Source organism: Myotis lucifugus, unplaced genomic scaffold, assembly GCF_000147115.1.
Source record: "Myotis lucifugus unplaced genomic scaffold, Myoluc2.0 scaffold_205, whole genome shotgun sequence".
Classification (NCBI taxonomy): Eukaryota; Metazoa; Chordata; class Mammalia; order Chiroptera; family Vespertilionidae; genus Myotis; species Myotis lucifugus.
In genome coordinates this window covers 933,220-949,929 of record NW_005871253.1, presented here as the reverse complement: position 1 = coordinate 949,929, position 16,710 = coordinate 933,220, and the positions used below count along the sequence as shown (strand labels likewise).

The 16,710-nt window shown below is 40.5% G+C and overlaps 1 protein-coding gene across 1 annotated transcript in view; it reads right to left on the bottom strand.

Moving 5' to 3' along the window:
- Positions 1-16,710, bottom strand: part of CFAP61 (cilia and flagella associated protein 61) — a 231,046-nt gene that overhangs the window by 172,212 nt on the left and 42,124 nt on the right.

The following is a 16,710-nucleotide window of genomic DNA, read 5'->3' as shown; positions in this document are numbered from 1 at the left end:
ACAACTAATTGTCTTGGCTGAACCGTCCTGGGGTGTTGCAGGTTATTATTAAGCAGCTACCACGCTCGTCCCCAGAGGTGGCTGCATTTCAGAATGGGGTGAGGTGATGCTCTATCTCTCTTTCCTGTGTCTCTGGGGGTTTGTGAGGTTGAGTTACTTAATTTTCACAGTGTGCCCTGAGATCCTCAGATGTGACACACAACTAAAAACACACTCAGGCGCAAATTTAATTGTTAGTTTATTGCTTATATCACCTGTGCAGCTTAGAAGTCATGCACCAGTGCTTTATCCTAGTGAGAGTGGAGGCACAATTTGCTGGGACTTTCTGAGTGAGACTGCTCATCTGACATGGGTTTACCACAAAGCTAATGAGGTTGGAGGTTCAGGCCCCTCCCGGATTGGCCCCTCCCGAGGCGCAGCTACTCCTGCATTCATCATTTTTCATTCTTTTTCTGTAAGAGGGCTCCCAAAATTGTACAGACTTTGGGTCCCACAAAACCTGGCTCTGTCCTGCTCTTTGCTAATAGGACTAATACATAGGGAAAGCCATAATACATTTTAAAAGGCATTAGGAAAAAATAAAAGTATACAATTTGGAGCTTTTTTACATTTATTTTAAATATCAATAAAAAGGCTTATTAGTGCAATAAAATAAGCTAATTATAAAAACATAAATATGGAAGAACAGGTAGTAAACAAAATTTTAAGAAATAAGAACAAAGAGTGGGCCATATTATTAGAAGTTTTATTGGAGTAGAAATAGAACAAAATGAAATCTAGAAAAGAGCTGGACAATTACGAGATGTTGATATATGTTAAAGGTGGCATTTTGGATTGGTGGGAAAATAATAAACTACACAATCAACAGTACTAAACATATGAGAAAAAGTTAATTTGAGCCCCTATTTCATACAATACACAGAAATATTTTGCAGATAAATTAACAGCCTAAATATTTTTAAATAGTTTGAAATTACAAGAAAAAATATAAGAGAATATCTCTATAACCTTGGGGGTGGAAAATTTCTTCCTTAAATGCAAAAGGCAGCCCTGGCTGGTGTGGCTCAGTTGGTTGAGCATCATCCCATGCACTGAAAGGTTGCTGGTTCGATTCCCAGTTAGGGCACATACACAGGTTGTGGGTTCAATCCCCGGTTGGGTTGCATGCAGGAGGCAACTGATTGCTGTTTCTCTCTTTCTCTCTCTCTCTCTCTAAAACAAACAAACAAACAAAACCAATAAAAACATATTTTTTTAAATGCAAAAGGCAGAAGTCATAAAAGAAAACTATTGATCTATCTGACCACATCAAATCTAAGAGTTCTGTCAAAAGTTCCTAAAAATGTTTTTTGTTGTTGTTAAAGTAGAGATACAGAGGGGGGGGACTCAGCAAAGGAGTAATGGCTTCCTACCACCACTCTGTCTGGGAGAAAGCTGCCCCTCCAGCTCTTGACCTGCAACCAGACAGTTCAGTTCCTCCTCGTGTGTCCCTGGCACCTTTCGAGGTTCTGCCCCAACACGGGAGCTCACAGCCAGTGAGTCCTTTACCAGGGCCAGACTGGAAATAAAACTAAATTGAGGAACATTTATCCAGAATTACCAACAGAGGTCCAGGTGAGGAGGAGACTTATATCAAGGAAGGACAGAAAACACCTGCAGACTAGGAGGAAGGGCAAGGTAGTGAGAGGGGTGACCCAGCTTCCACAGGCAGCAGGCCGAGATAAAGAGGGATCTCTGGGATAGGGGAAGGTGTTTCCCCTGAGTAGATCGTGGACCAGAGCCCAGGCCGGGCTCCACAGCCTAGAGTACCAGAGCCGAGACCAGCGCCCACGTAACACCCAGTGTGCAAGGTGGCAGGGTTTCTGGGCGCCAGGGAGTCCAGAGTCAGCTAGAGATTAAAGCCTCAGGGTTTTTCTGTGTGTGTGTGTGTATGTGTGTGTGTGTGTGTGTGTGTATTTTTTAAAAAATACACACACACACACAGCAGAGAATTTTTTTTTGTAGCTACTCACCCAGCAGACTGTATTACGAATGCAATTAAGATTCAAAAAGAATGTCTAATTATAAAAGTAAATTTCTATTTTCAAAATATTACAAGATAGTCATTTTTGTTTAGTATTTTAATACTGTGAATGATTTCACAAAAGATACAAATGAATTTAAGTTGCTCAGTTTTAAGAAAAGGAAAGAGAAAAGATTAGAGATTTAAGTTAAATCACTCTTCCAACTAAAGTTCAATGGAGAACAATGAGGTGCAGGCACTCAATTGGGTACCAAAAGTAAATAATGAATAAGATGTACTTACTTTAAGACTCTCACAACTGATTAGGGTCTGCAGGCATACACACACACACACACACACACACAAAACTATCCCACTGAATGTTTGTTTATTCATTTAAAAATTTATATGTCACACCAACTCTGTTAGACAATAAAATTCTAGATATTGGGGATTCAGGAATGAAAAAACTACCTTGCACAACCCAATCAATTTAGTTAGTAAATGAATGAGAAAATACTAAGTTATGATAGATGGCATGTAGAATATAAGACCTTAGGACATTGGTTCTCAACCTTCCTAATGCTGCGACCCTTTAATACAGTTCCTCATGTTGTGGTGACCCTCAATTTCATTGTAACAAATTGAACATAATTAAAGCATAGTGATTAATCACAAAAACAATATGCAATTATATATGTGTTTTCCGATGGTCTTAGGCGACTCCTGTGAAAGGGTCGTTCGACCCCCAAAGGGGTCGCAACCCACAGGTTGAGAACCGCTGCCTTAGGAGCTGCTTTTGGTTGAGTAGTCAGAGGAGTCCAGGCACATAAGCTGATACCTAAAGGATAAGTAGTAGCCTCAAGACAATAAAAGAGAATAGAAACAATGAACACAAATGACTCTTTCAAGGAGTTTTGCTGAAGAGTGAAGATGTTCTTATTTCTTGACATTTACCTTCCTTGATTAGCCTCTGGCCATTTGGTCTTCTTCCTAATTGTGTTAGTTTCCAGTGGCTTCTGTAACAAATTACCATGCACTTGTTGGCTTAAAAAAACAGAAATATATTCCCTCATAGCTCTGGAATCCAGAAAGCCAAAATCAACATCCTGGGCAGAAATCAAGGGGCCAGCAGGGCCATGCTCCTTCCAGAGGCACTAGGAGAAAACTGGTTCCTGCCTCTTCAAGCTTATGGTGGTTCATGGTGGCTGCTAGCATTCCTTGCCATGTGGCCACATCATTCCAATCTCAGCCTCTATGCTCACATGGCACCTCTTCTGTATTATCTCCCTCGATCTCTCTCTCATAAAACACTTGTGACAGCATTTCAGGCCCCTCAGATAATCTAGGATAATCTCTTCATCTCAAAAGCCTTAATCACACCTACAAAGAGCCTTCTGAAAGGAAGGGAACATTTATAGGTTCCAAGGATCAGGAAGTGGACATCTTTTGGTGGGTCATGTTTCAGTCTACCTCATTGGCACCTGTTGCTAAGTGCTGTGTGTTCAAATGCTTATTAGGAAAGTCAATTCAACTCGCCCGAATCAGAAATCAGAGCATCTCCACTAAACAAGTCATTCACTCTTAATATTCCCATCTCACAAAATAGGCCACCACCTAATCGGTTTCTGAAGACATCTTTGATATTTCCTTTCTACAACGTTCCTTTTTTCCCATGTGCGGTAAAACATCAAGTTCCATTAATTCTCCCAAATATCTCCCAGATTCTTCCATAACTGTTCTGGTTCAGTCCGTCTTTATCTTTTCCTGGACACTCTAGTGGCCCTTGGAAAGTCTTCCTGTGATTTGGAAGTCGACTGTGTATCCATTTATAATGAAAGATTCCCAATGGTTCATCATCAGGTATGTTGTGATGAAATATAATCTAAACTCTTTTGTAAGGTATGTAAGGCCTTGATTGCCTCCCTTCAATCTCCTGTCCTGCTTCATTTCCTGTCACTCCCTCACTTCATGCTCCAGCAACAATGAACTTATATATCTCGCCAACAAGCCATGGTCTCTAATATCACTTTATTTTGTGAATTTTGTTCCTTTTGCCAAGAAAATCTTCCTGGCCCTAGCGGATTTGGCTCAGTGGATAGAGCATCAGCCTGCAGACCGAAGGGTCCTGGGTTCGATTCTGGTCAAGGGCATGTACCTCGGTTGCAGGTTCTTCCCTGGCCTGGGCCCTGACTGTATGTGCAGGAGGCAACCAATTGATGTTTCTCTCACATCGATATTTCTCTCTGTCTTTCCCTCTTTTTTCCACTCTCCCTAAATATCAATGGAAAAATAACCTCCAGTGAGGATTAAGATATATATCACATCTACAAAGAGCCTTCTATATATACAAAATAAAATCTTCTGCTTATTCACTTAGAAAACTCAAATTTGTTTTTGAAGTTTTGACTCAAAAGCTTTCTTTTCTGATACTCTCAAGATGACTTAGATTTTCTTCTGCTATGGAACCACCACAATTTTTTAACCTTTAAAATAATTCTCTTATTATAAATTCACTTGTCTTGCATGTTTATCCTGCCATTGGACAGTACTAGACAGAACATGTACTAGACTAGGCTCCTAAAACTATGGGATGCACTTAGCATTTGCTGATTGACCAAATGAACAGCAAAGGGTTGATAATGAAGTCCTCAATGATACAAAAAACACTAGACAGGCTGTGAAAGGAGGACAAAGGGCTTTGTTCATATTTTTCAAGGAAACGCCTCCCACCTGGAGTGCAATGCAGACTCTAAGCCATACAGTATGATGAACCTGAGCGTAGTGCACTGGTAATTCCCAGATCTTTGTCTTGAGATTTGACTATAGGTTTTAGCATCCTCTAGGCTAATTTAGAATTTGTGTCTCCTTATGACAGGAGAAGAAGGCCATGATAAAAATCATTAGCATCTTTCTTTGTGAACATGGGTTGCAATGATGTTGATTTTTCACCCTCCCATATTCAGGCCCTTTTCCACGTAGTATCCTCTCACTCTGATTCTGGGCTCAGCCATGTGACCTGCTTTAGATTGGTGACATGAGTTACTTTAAAGCCTAGACCTTAAGAGGCCTTTTATGTTTCCATTCAGCCTCTTACACCCTGTCACCCTGAGAACATGCCCAATCTAGTCTGCTAAAGGGAAAGCACATGAAGCAGAGCCAAGGCCTTCCTAGATCAGCCAATACACAGCCAACCCAAAGACCCATGGGAAGACACTGTCAAGATCAGCAGAGCTTCCTGGCTAACCCCACCTGCATGAGAAAATATGCTTATTTTGGTATGTCACTGTGGTTTGTACTTGTTTATTAGCAGCATTATTGTGGCAATGAATTATTGATGATGTAGTCATAAAATATAATAGAACTGATTAAATCCTGAAGCTAGTTCTTTGAAAATACAAATTAAACAGACTCTGGTGATATTTTTTAAAAAGACACAAATAAATAACACCAGAAATGAAACATAGAAACATAAGGAATGCATAACATATAAAGTAAGATGGTAGCTATAAGAATATAAAAAGCAAACAGACCAAATACTCTAATTAAAAGATAATAGTTGTCACACTAAATTGAAAACAACAACCCACTCTATCCTCTTTACAAGAGACATATCTAAAATGCAAGGAAGGATGAAAATAAAAGAATCAAAAAAAGATATGACATACAAACATGAATCAAAAAAAGCAAGTGTGGCCATGTTAAAATCAGAAAAAGTAGACTTTAAAGCACAAAAATCACTAGAGATAACGAACACTTCATAATTGATTTTTAAAAGCTCAAGGAAGATTTATAATGATTTAAAATTATTCACCTAATAACAAAGACACAAAATATATAATGAAAAAAGGATAGACTACGAGTAAAAATCAATATATCCATAACCACATTTTCTTTACCTATTTGGTATGTTTTAGTAATTTTTTTATTACTAGGTTTTAGCAATTGCATTGAAGTCAGATAACCTACTTTGTATGATTTTAATCCTTTAAAGTTTGTTAAGCATGTGGTCAATTTTGTAAATGTTCCTTCCTTGAGTCCATGAAATGAGTATATATCCTATTGCAGGGCTCTATATGAATCAGTTATACTTGTTAACCTTCTCAAACATTTTATCTTTATTGACTTCATTACTGGTTTGATTAATTCATCTATATATATGAGCCTAATATGCAAAGTGTTCCCTTGGGAGTTCGACCTACCGGGAGTTCGATCACTTGCTATGACGTGTGCTGACCACCAGGAGGCAACAAGGAATGAAGGGAGGCCCCGGCCAGCAGCTGGCAGCCAGGAGAGGGAGGCCCTGGCCGACAGCCAGCAGCCGCTAGGGATTCTATTCGTGCACAAATTTCATGCACTGGGCCTCTAGTAAGAGATATGTTAAAATGAAAGGTAATATGACAACTACGTGCAGTTTGTCATTCTGGACCAAGTCATTCTGCTATGAAGCACATTATTGGCACAAATGGGGAAACTTGAACGAGGTCTGTGGGTTTCGAGTTAGATGGTAGTAACATATTCAAGTGAATGCTTTGATTTCGATGGATGTTTGAAGGTTGTAAAGGACAATGGTCCTCTGTAGGAAACACTAAATAAAGTATTCATTGATGACTCAGCATAAATGGCAGCAACTAATTTTCAAATGGATTAGGGGGAAAAAAGTACCTGCAACTTTTCTATGAATTTAAGATTGTTTTCACGTTTTAAAAAAGAGAAAGTAAATTTTTAAAAAGCATTGCCTTGATGTCCTTTCTGTGACAGCCAATTTTGTCATTTTAAATGATTACCCCCTAGTACTCTTCATAGCACAAGTTTCTTAAGTAGTTTTACTTGTACTTCAATTCATTTTGCATGGACTTTTTCCACATAAGATTTATTGTAACCATGTCCCCTCACTATTGGTAACCTTTTTAACGGCTACTGCACATCTGTCCAGTGGACACTTACAAATTCAGCAATGCCTCTCTTGTGAGAAATTTTGGGTTTTTTAGTTTGTTTATTTATTTGGATATTTTTTGCTTGTTCATTTATAGCGTTATAATTATGCTTAATGAATAGTCTTGAATATGTATATTTTTACAGATTTAATATTATTTTCTCAGATTTGCCACAGTTGAGGTAAAAGAATACGAACATCTAATGGGTTCTGATAATCATTTCCAAATTGTATTCCAGAGTGTTGAATTAGTCAACCTTCATAGCAGTCACAAACTCTGAGTTAGGAATCTCCTGGCCGAGAATGGACTATCTTACTTACAACACATATTTATAACTTAGTAGGCAGAAAAGGGGAGCAAAAGATCTTGGGTTTTAATGTGCAATTCAGTTTTAGGGAAGCTGAATATTTCCCCAAATTTATTATAAATAAATATATTTTTGTGTAGTTAATTTTGTGCAAAAATATGTATGTGTGTGTGTGTGTGTGTGTGTACATATATATCTATACTAATAAAAGGGTAATATGCTAATTAGACCAGACATCTTCTGGACATCCTTCTGGACGTCCTTCTAGACCACCCGTGGGCAAACTACGGCCCGCGGGCCGGATCCGGCCCGTTTGAAATGAATAAAACTAAAAAAAAAAAGACCGTACCCTTTTATGTAATGATGTTTACTTTGAATTTATATTAGTTCACACAAACACTCCATCCATGCTTTTGTTCCGGCCCTCCGGTCCAGTTTAAGAACCCATTGTGGCCCTCGAGTCAAAAAGTTTGCCCACCCCTGTTCTAGACAAAGCCACAGTGGTGGGGGGCTGAGGCAGAGGCGGTTAGGGATCAGGCCAGCAGGGGAGAGCAGTTAGGGGCAATCAGGCAGGCAGGCAGAGTGGTTAGAGGCAATCAGGCAGGCAGGCAGGCAGGTGAGCGGTTAGGAGCCAGCGGTCCCGGATTGCAAGAGGGATGTCCGACTGCTGGTTTAGGCCTGAAACCAGTAGTTGGACATTCCCCAAGGGGTCCCAGATTGGAGAGGGTGCAGACTGGGCTGAGGGACACCCCCCCGACCCCGTGCATGAATTTCATGCAACGGGTCTCTAGTTTTTTCAATAACTGCTAGGCCCAAGATAGAGCTGCTCCTCTTGGAGTGCCACATCAGCAAATGGAAACAGATCTAACCTTTGTGTTCCTGTAAATGTGCCTCTTGACCAAGAAATGCAGCATATCCAGTCATCCAATCCCCAAACAGCAAACCGACTCTGGGCTTTATGCTTATTTCCTTACTCTTTCTCATCCAAACAAGGTTGATTTTGTGGCTCCAGCTAATTGGATATTTTCTATTTTTCTCGTCCTTGTTCTTTATTCTGTATCCCCTAAAAGCTTCCAGCCTTCTGCCCCATTCTGCAATTCTCCAAAAGGAGTCTATCCACTTTATGAAGTATTAAATAAAGCTAGTTTACATCACCTATATTGTCTTCTTTAATCATTTTTAACAGTATGTGTGCATGTGTGCGTATATATGTGTGTGTGTGCACATATATTTATATATACATACCTACACACTGAAAAATAGAAAATCTGAACATATATTAATAACCTTGAATGGAAATGGAATGTCGCCAAATAGGAACCTGAAGTCAGAGCCAGCTTCCAAGGTGACTGCTCCAAGTCTTGCACTGAACTAACCTGTGCTCTCCTGAAAGTGTGCAGACACCAACAGCCAGAGGACTCTGCAGTGTAGAAAGGGTTGCAATCCAGCAGCAAAATAAATGGCTTCATGTTGGGCTTAGAATTAATACATTTTCCTTTGTTGGCTGCCATGTGCAAAGACTATGATTCTTAGTAATTGCTTCCTTAGTTGCTTTGCTCAGATTAAATTAGGTAGATCCGTGATATTTTAAGAGTCTCACAAACACTGTGTAAACAGACACAGAACTCACAGTGACCCCAATGCAATGGGTGCAGCCCACAGACAGCCAATTTCATCACGGGGACATTCAGAGCATTCACTCACAAGCAATTGATTTTCAACAGAAAAGTCAGTAGGATCAAGCAGCCTGTTGGGATGAAAATCCCCTGAATCACCTCTATCACCATGTTTTCTAGTAACTAACTCCTGACACCATATAGTGTAATGGCCAAATTACTATAATTAGCCGGCAACACAAGTGGCATATCAACATTATTTTAAACATGGATTTTTTTTGCATAATCTTTCATTATCATCATTCAGCCTACCATTTGGGAATGGAAAACAACAACAAACTGTGATCTCCAACCAGAAGAAGAGAGGTCACCAAAGAGAATTAATAAAAGGGCTATTTACATGTGAATATACTAAGTGAGATGTGTTTTACAGTTAAATACACTCTTGAAATTCATTAAATGCCTTCTCCCCTGCTTCATAAATGTGGGCAAAAGAGACATTGCCTACTGAGAAAATAATCCCAGCACATAATGATCATAACGAATATAAATAAAGCCACTTTCCTTTCAAAGACCTCAAGGCTCTATGTAAAAATGCATTTGCATTTCTACCATTGTGAAATGAATGTCAGGTGATTAGCACAGCCTAGCCAGAGGCCATTCCCAGTGCTTAGGAGGAGAGTCAGAATGCGTTTTCTAGTCATCTTGCTCTCTGCAAAATAACAAATTCTTAAGTGGGTGCCTTAAGAATCATTTGGTGCCGCTGTTTTAATATTTTGAAGTTTTCCCCCTCTTTATACCTGACCCATGGTCCCCTCCACCTAGACGGGTGGTTCTCAACCTTCTGGCCCTTTAAATACAGTTCCTCATGTTGTGACCCAACCATAAAATTATTTTCACTGCTACTTCATAACTGTCATGTTGCTACTGTTATGAATCGTAATGTAAATATCTGATATGCAGGATGGTCTTAGGCGACCCCTGTGAAAGGGTCGTTTGACCACCAAAGAGGTCGCGACCCACAGGTTGAGAACCGCTGACCTAGACCCTCCCCTTCCTCTGGCCCTCTCCACGTTATTTTCTGTGTCCAGGGGCTATGCATATATGTTCTTTGGCTATTCTCTTCACCTTCTTTCTTCCCATCCAGCCCTCTCACCTCCCCTCTGACATCTGTTAGCCTATACCAGGTGTCCATGATTCTAGTTCTACTCTGTTTGTCACTTCATTTTTTTGCCATGGAAGCATTTACTATCAACCTTGGAGAGAAAGACATTAGTCTGGGCATAGACCTGGTATTACTTGTTTGTCAACATCTCCAGTAAAGCATTAGTTAATTCTAGAATATCAAAGTTGACAAGAGTAGCTAAAGTTTTGGAAGAATGAAATTTTGTCCCCTTTCTATACTAAAAAGATATTTAGTGGTTAAAAAAAAGACAAAATTCAAATTATAACAGAGCACGTATGAGCATTAAGTAGAGTGGACTCTGTTACCAATGTAAAAGGCATTTCGACAGACGTGAGCAGAGCAAGGACAATGGGTCAGGTACAGAAGGTCATCAGGGTGGAAAGCCCCATGTGCCTAGGAAGGGGCAAAATTGGGAAAACAAGGACCTCGCCCCTAGGGTAATCTTTCCACCCTTAGCCTATCACTGGTCATGAGGTTTGGAACTCCTGATCTTTCTTCCCCAAAGATAACATCTAGTCCTCAGTTGTGTTTCAGCTCCAGGCCCAGAAAAGCAGCAAAACCAGACAAACCATGCCATGGCTGCCTCAGGACCAGCTGCATTGACTAATGACACCCTCCCCTGGCGCTGACCAATCAGTGGAGACCACTACCCTGAAAGGACACACCTGGAAAGCTGATGGATATTCTATTGAGATCTTTCCCTGACCCCTCCTCTAAGATTCCTATCTGCAAGAGAGAGAGATAAATACCTTCAACGCAAGGGACCCAGCTCTTTCCAGAGGGGCAAGCCCATGCCATTCCCTCCCCACCTTTCCCCCTCTAAGAGACCCCATGAGACTTGCAACCAGGGGAGCAATGGGCAGTGGCAGCTCTTCCTAGGCTAACCCCCTGAACCTGTCTCCAAAGAGTGTGGCTCTTCCTAAGCTTTAGGAGTACCCTAATTAAGTTAATAACAATGTACCTACCTATATAGTTTAAGTTTAAAAAATTTGGCTCTCAAAAGAAATTTCTCTCGTTGTACTGTTGATATTTGGCTCTGTTGACTAATGAGTTTGCCGACCACTGGCCTAGGCTCTCCTGTTGCTTCTTCTCTGTTGAGCCCTCTCTTGTTTCACTGCACTTTGTCTCTTGACTGAAATCCTTCCTTCAAGAAGATAAGAACCGAGGTCTTGGTTTCTCACAGGTACCACCACCACCTGCATTACTGCCATAGCCTTGCAGACGTGGCCACAGGGCTCCAGACAACCATTGACACAGGATCCTAGGTGTTTATGGGCTAAATTATGTCCCCACAAAATTCATGTTTAAGTCCTACCCCCAGCACCTCAGAATGTGTCTATATTTGGAGATAGCGCTTTTAAAGAGTTAATGAAAGTAAAATGAGGTCATATGGTGGCCTTTAAGCCAATATGACTGTATCCCTGTAACAAGAGGAGATTAGGACATGGACAGGGACAGAGGGAAGACCACACGAAGACACAGGGAGAGAGCAGCCATCTAGAAGCCATGGAGAGAGGCCTCAGAAGAAACCAACCCTGCCAACGCACTGATCTCAGACTTCTAGCTTTCAGAACTGTGAGAAAATAAATTTCTGTTGTTTAAGCTCCCCAGTCTGTGGTACTCTTGTTATGTCAGCCTGAACAACGTAATACAGAGTCCTAGTGGGTCACTAGTTAAATAACTACAGAACATACTGGATATTAAAATAGATATTCTGAGATACATAATGCAAATATTTTGGCAGAAACACTGCTATTCTCTGTAGACGAGTGCTTCACCCATATTTGAAATCCACAAAGTAATCTAGAAGGCAACCGGGCATATACAACAGAACCTTGGGAAGATGGACTAAAAGACCCGTCTTCTATTTTATTGAGACACAATAAATGGTTTGATTTAACCATTGTTTCTTAGATCTGGCACATGGAGAGTGATTCCAGATGTTTCCTACCCCTACAGAGGAGAGAATCTGAGGTCAGAAGCAAATGTAAGTTTGATGAAAATAAATTTAAGACACAAAGAAACATTTCATGACAAAGAGTGATTTTTTTAAATTTAAAAGGCAGCATGGCTATGTTTTATGTAGATTTGTTATAAAAATTATATTTTGAAGGATCTTCTAAATGTATAGTAAGCAGCACTTTTCCTAGGTGAGTTGGTTATATTCGTGAGGGGCTATATTGGTTATTCTTTTGAAAGCTCACCATTCTGTTATATAAAATTATATTTTTCCCTGCCAATGGCACATTACGTTCCACAGAGACCCTGTATGCTAGGCCCCAGTGGTATGTTGAGATTCACCGGTCTGAACCTTGCAGGCCTCATTTAAAACAGATCCTTGTTCCCCAGGTCATACATGACAAACAAAAGTTTTGCTTCTTGCTTCTTTTTTTTTAAGTAGAAAATGTGGCAATGCCAATACAGCTGTGGAAACACACAGGCTGTGACCTATTTTGCCTTATGCATTATCAAGAAAATTGCTAGCTCAATTCTGATTCCAAAGTCTTTATTGTGTGATACAGTGAACAAGACACAGCTTGATTTGCAAAGGCTGGGCAGAGCCAGTGGTGGGGCCAACTGGAAAAAAAATATTTTGAGCCATTGTATTGTCACTGAAGGAATATATTCATAAACTGCCAGGCATATGGACTATGTTGATATGTCTTCACTAAGTATTCAGAGACTCTTAGCATCTGTGTTTCTTTATGAATTCTTCCAATATTCAGAGAACTTGCTATTTCTATACTAGGTACTCTACTAAATAAAAACATACACTTTTATCAGATTTTCCTTACACTGGGACAAAATCTGTATCCTTAGACATTGTTCCCATTGGTCCCAGTTTGGTCCCAAGATTTAATAATTATAAACCAAAATTTTCATGTCTGTGATAGGTTATATATGCAAAATGGATGGCTAAAAATGAAAACATGTACAAATTAGTCAAGTAAAATGCAAATTGAAAGTGCTCAGTAAACTTTTTAAATGCAATGTTAACTTCGGATATGGCGGATAGGATGGACAGCAGGCTGATCAGAATGTGTGTGAATAGCTAACGGGGAGCCACAGTATTAGCTTAGGAAGGTTGAGCTGGGATGTTACTCTGCTTGGAAAGGTTCAGACTGGCGTGAAATTGCAAGTTTCACAGCTGGTGGGAAAAGACGTGACCCTGAGTCCAGGATGTGAGAAGCAGCAGTTTATTTGAGAGGTGATCCCAGGAAGCACCAGGAGGGTGGTGAGGAAGAGAGAAAGGGAAGGTGAAGTATGTGCCATTGCTCAGCTCACCACTGTGGACAGCTGGAACCTAACTCTGTGGAAGAACTGCGGGAAACAGTATGAAACTCCTGTCTCCCAGTTCTCCCACCAGAAGCATGAGTATTTATTCCCTGACTACTATCACTTGTGTATGTTTTCACAGCAGCGTCTTGGCGTGGGTTCCCCGAGAAGCAGACGTGGAGTCAAGGATTCTAGTTCAACCATTTACCTGGGAGCTGACAGAGAAAATAGTAGTAAGGGGGCCGTGATGTGAGACAAGCAAAGAGAGCCTGCGTTCAGAGTGTTAATTCCTGGCAGTTCTGGCCTGCCTCTGGCACAGGGGAGAGTGGCCGGCCAGTTCTAAATCCCACAGACACAGAGGTGAAGAGTCCACAGATGGAATCTGTTCAGAGCACACACAATAGTGTTGAGGCAGGATAGAAATAAGTTAGGGAAAACTCCCGACAAGTGGGAGGAGGAAGTAGGAACGGGCTTCACAGGCCAGTGAGCCCTTTCATCAGAGCCCCCACCTCCACATTTGACACCCCTGCCATGGTCACAGAAGTCACCAATAACAGGAACGAGCTACTGTCAGGTCATTCCAAGATGGAGACAAAAAACTGACCAGAGGCCGAGCCCAAAACTCATTTTATCAGCCTCATAATGAAAACCGACACCACAAGTAGAAGGGGGTGCCCAAGGAGGACCAACACAAGAACAGACCATATTAGGAGCAAGACCCTCACCCAACCCAAAGGTGGAGACAATTTGGTGCCACAAAGTTCAAAAGCCGGGATCACGTAAAATCCCGGGAACTGACCGCGAGGAACAAGGTACTCCAGCTGGCCTGCATCCATTTGGACATGCACTCTTGCTTCTTTCAGAGCAGCATCCGCACCCTGGCATCTCTCTTTCTCTACCTGAATAAAACTTGCTTTTGTTCTTACTCAGACTCAATATTGAAACCTTTCCTGCAAGAGCCTGGAGGTCGCCTGACACGTGAAAGGTCCGGGACCATGCCAGGCAGGGCTGGTCCCCCATATGGCCGGTCTGGTGACAATCTTAGGGATATGCCACTGTGAACTCATTAAAGTGCTAATCAAATACCTCGCTGAAGTAAAAAAAACGGATCATGTATCTAGTGTAGTAAAACCCACTGGAGTTTTCAGTCAAAGCCATCTTACATAAGTTACACCTTGCGAAGCAGACAGGGCGGGAGCTGGGTGCTGGGTTAGTCCCTGATGAGCTTTAAAGCCTTGCATGAGCTTGGGCAGGTGTAAAAAAGAAACCATGTCACCTATCCTAGGTCTCCTATCAACTTATAGGAACAAAATGAGATGATATATATGAAAATCCTTTGAAAAAAAGCACTAAACAAAATACAAGGTATAAGGCACAATGATGTATGCCCATCTGAACCAAGAATTTTAGTTCATATTTTAGAGAAATTATATTTCCTTTAACTTGAGACTTTCATCAGAAAAAACATGAACAGGAGATCATAGAATTTTCTCTGGAGCCTCATTCTTTGTTGTTGATAGGAAGATGGCAGCAAATGTGGTGATGACTCTTTTCTTAGACATAATGAGCTGTTGATTATTTGTGGATCCATCCCTGAGTTATTTGGAAGGCTACAATAGTGCTCCCTGGTGAAAATTTCATAATCATCTTTCTGTCAGTGAACACAAAACTGGATTTTCAAAAATAAACAAGGCACAGAAGATAACACAAGTTTCCTCATTTCCTTAATGTACCATCCTTTTTTGAGACCAACTAATTTTAAGTAAAAATATTAAAGGCCATAGAGAGAAATAGAACTTCTTTCAGCTTCTATATCTCTGAGGGCTTTTGCTAAACAGGGATATACTAGATTATGTGTGTTTTTAAGTCTAAATTTTAAATTTTGTTCTCCCCGTAAGTTTCCAGAATAGGAATTTTCCATTCATTCTACATACATCTGGCACGATCATCAGTAGCCTCAAAGCTTCTTAGGAACACACTGGAAAAGACGATATCATTTCAACTTGTTTTTTAAAAATATTTTTATTGATCTCAGAGAGGAAGGGAGAGGGAGAGAGGGATAGAAACATCAATGATGAGAGAGAATCATTGATCGGCTGCCTCCTTCACGTCCCACACTGAGGATCGAACTCGCAACCTAGGCATGTGCCCCAACCAGGAATCAAGCCATGACCTCCTGGTTCATAGGTTGACACTCAACCACTGAGGCAAAGGGGGGCGGGGAGGGGAACAACTTAAAATTTTTTTAGGACTTACTCTGTACTTGGCACTGAGTTAAGTACATCACGTACATTCTAACATTTAATCTTCCCAACAATTCTTTGGGTTAGAGACTATTTTTTTTATCTCCATTTTATACATGAGAAAATTGATCTATAACACCTATTTAATGCCACTTTTGATAAGAATTTATACATATGAAAATGACAATGATAACTTATGACTGAAGACTGTCTCATGCTGAAAAGTTCCAGCAGTGCACGCCAACATCTCTCTGCTTAAAAGCATGGGCGAGTCAGCCTTCACTACTAAAAAATAGTGACCTCAAATCTCTCTTTTGGGAAGAGTGCAGTCATCAGTACAAAAAGGAAACCACCTCTGCATCCATGGCTGCGCTCGTTCTCTGCACCGAGTGGACATTCAGATGAGCTCTGTACATCCAGGCACTTGGTCTCCCATCGAGGGAATGACAGCACGTGCCATTGTGTAGATTAACAGGAACTTTGCCACCACCCAGTGTGTTTCTATTTTTTTTTTTTTAACAATCTTGATATACGTATAATTTTGCAGAAACAAGAAAGTGGAACAATTCAAAATGCCCAGATTTTAACTTGGGAAGACTCAAGTGGGTGAAAGGCCAATCACAAAGAAATAACAATTGCTAACAGCAATGGCCAGCGTTTATTGAGCGCTAGAGTAAAGCCCTTGACATGGGTAATCTCAGTGAAACTTCACAACTCCTCTATGTGGGAGGTATCACTGGTTTTCCTATTTTAGAAATGAAGAAACCCTGGTGTAGAGAAATGAATTAACATACCTTGCCTGCACCTGTCTGATTTAAGAACCGAAACATTTAACTGCAAAGATACCCAGGAATGCAGTAAGATCTCGTTCGTAAATTAAAATACCAAAGTTTGAGATTACCTAATTTCACTTGATGAAAATCCTGATACAGACAATGTTTTAAAATCGATTTTGTTATTTCAGATGGGTAGGAATAAATTAAACAAGTTAAAAATGACTATTTGCAATAGGCCAGCACTACATAAGAATTTGCTAACGGCATAAACACAGAAGCACTAACTGGTTGGATTAAAAGTTAAAGGCATATAGAACTTCTTGAGTTAGTGATTTGAAAAATTCACTCATTATAATTACGCTTGCAT